We start from the raw sequence: 2758 nt of genomic DNA on the forward strand, positions 1-2758 counted from the left end.
GGTAAAATTTCAGCCATAACCACGTCTCACAACCGTGAGATAGGTGGTTACAGTGTGTAAAGGAATCAATACGACGATCCAGCAAAAGCCTCGTGCACCCTACGAACACGGAGCGACCCAAGGACTACCGCCTTCTGCATTTTTCCTGCAAGTGTTTTAGCATATTGTTGACACGCAGGGATCCTTTTTAGGCCATTAGCAAGTGAAAGCATGGCACCTCCAAGAGCGCCGATGATAAGGACGATTAGATTAACAGAATATTCCGGGTACTATCGTTGCAACTCCCTTATAAGGTCTTGATACCTCTCTTTCTTTTCATTCTCCTTGGTTATGATGTTTTTGTCAGCTGGTGCCGAAAATTCGAAAACGAACATGGTTGGCTTCTCGAAGTCAAGAAGAACCATGTCAGGTCTCGAGTGAGCAATAGAAACAATTGTCGAGAATATAAAGATCCAGTATATGCGGCACTTCCCATTCTCGACAATTCACTCGACTTCCCTAGGAGCATTTGGAGGAGCGATATTAAGGTTAATGCCGTAAGAGTGACAGAGATGGTAATAAAGGACTCTTAGTGCCGCATTGTGCCTTTCAATGTAGGTCGTTCCCGCGTGAGTTGGACAACTAGATAGTATGTGAGCTAAATGCTCGGGGTGTGCATGGCACGCCCTGAGCTATCGTCAGGAATGTCTTAGCTCAAAATGTGGCGACGGTATGTTAAGGTGGAAATGACACCGTCTTGGCATGCAAAGATGAAACCCTCCGTACCAGACTTCAATCCGGGCGATTTAAGGAAAGCAAACGTTAGCTCACAAGACATTGACTGATCCTTCACATTTCTGTAGAAGATACCGTGCATCCTCTTATCGAGGAGTTGTTCACGAAAGTTTTTCTCTTGCGCTTTCTTAATCTGGGCTTTCAGGAGTGAGTGTTCGAGATAGATAAGATTTGATGCATTTTTCTCACCCCTAATACTGAAGTCAAGTCCGAGTGTTTCAGCAGCCTTCTCCGCCGCTTTGTACAGAAACGCTCCTTTGCCCACTTCTTCGTGATTCCTGACCATTTTAAGAAGAGGGTCTCTTCCATTTGCAACTCTATGTGCTGTACCCAGAATAATCCTGTTGTGAAGACATTCAAGACTCAATATTCCGCGACCACCTTAACGGCGCGAGATGTATTCGCGGAACGGAAGACTTAACCCACTACCGCCCTTAAAAGTTTCTTTTTTTTCTGAATTTTGAGATATTTAGGAATATTATTTCTATGGCGGAGTGTATACACAACTAAAATTCTAGCTTATTACCGTCCTGACTTTCATGTAAATCCTTGCATTAAAAATTACTGTTCGTTTTAAAGTCATATTTAAAAAAACTCAAGTCTTCCAAACGTTACATATATGTCACTGTGGGCGGTAGAGGGTTAAGATGCATGCTTTTGTTCATGTGCATAACCTTTCTTGTCCCGACATCAAGAGATTTGAGCTCGTTCTTCGTCCATGGAACTACTCCAAATGAGTAGAGTAGTACCGGGACGGCAAGCATGCTCGTTGCAGATACTTTGTTCCTCGCAGACAGTGCGGAAGACCAAATCTGTCGGATGAGACGTTTGTATCTGCTTCGTAAAGTATCCTTTATAGATGTCACATCCTGAATGCGGCTTCGACTTGTTAAGTGTGTGATAACGGGTCCGGAGTTCGCGTGCGAATTTTCGAACCTTGACGGTAAAATTCCTGCCAGATGTGATGTAGTCAATCACACACTGAATGCGAGACGCGTACTGTCTTCCCCAGCCTATCTTTATGGAAAGTTGATGCATTCGTCTTTTGGTCATATGATCAACCGTTGGTTTTGTTTTACGGTTCGCATCGGCCAAAGTTCTCGCTGCATTATACACACAATAATTGATAGCCCAGAGGTCGGATTCTCCGGAAAAATGTCTACGAAGCTCGTCATCCATTTCAGCTAGATCTTTAGGCGTGAGAGAAACCTTGGTGTTGATGTTTCTCCGGGTCGTAAAGCATCGCTCTTCATCTATTGGATGCCTGTCTGCGGTTGGTTTTAGTGTTGCCTCCCTTTCTCTTTTGCCGGCTTGTTCTAGCTGTGGTAAAGTAGGCGTTACGCTTACATAGCCCCTTTTACGGAGTATTTCAGCATGGTTTCGCAGACGTTGCTGCGAAAAGTGCGATAGCTCCGGGTGTTTCTCGCACCACAGAGCATGCAGCCGTGCCATGTAATCCCGTTCACGGGCCACACTCGCATCGTAGCACTCTAGCAAGTCGTGATTCAGTTGCTCCGTCCTCCCAAAGGTCATGAGATCTCGCCGATCCATCGCATTGAATCCATTTTCATTGGTTCCCCCAACTCTAGATTGGTCGGCATTGTTGGCCGACCCATTGTCGGGAGCCCTGCGCGTTCTGTTGTTTTGAACCGCACTTACTACAACTATCTTTGCTGTTGTCATTGTTGTTCCCACGAGAAGCTAGGGAAAGAGGTTCATCCATCCTTGTAGAACCCCGCCTGCAAGGATAAGGCTGCGTACTCTCAGAGGTCGCCCGGTATCCCAGAGTTACCATTCTAGACACCTCACCCAGGTGCCATTCAGCTTTCGGCACGGTAATCACACCTCCGCTTGGGGGTTAATTGCTACGGGACCACCCCTAGACAATGGTCCGCGACTGCCTATTTATTTTTGTAACCATATTCAGCAGAAACCCTTGGTACAGGGACCCTCTATCCGCAACCCGAGGACGCGTTCGGTGGCT

The 2758-nt window shown here is 46.2% G+C and overlaps 1 protein-coding gene across 2 annotated transcripts in view; it reads left to right on the plus strand.

Moving 5' to 3' along the window:
• Positions 1-2758, plus strand: part of LOC117169978 (DNA-directed RNA polymerase I subunit RPA1) — a 63216-nt gene that overhangs the window by 2394 nt on the left and 58064 nt on the right. The window lies entirely within an intron of this gene.

This window comes from Belonocnema kinseyi, chromosome 1 (genome assembly GCF_010883055.1).
Source record: "Belonocnema kinseyi isolate 2016_QV_RU_SX_M_011 chromosome 1, B_treatae_v1, whole genome shotgun sequence".
NCBI lineage: Eukaryota > Metazoa > Arthropoda > Insecta > Hymenoptera > Cynipidae > Belonocnema > Belonocnema kinseyi.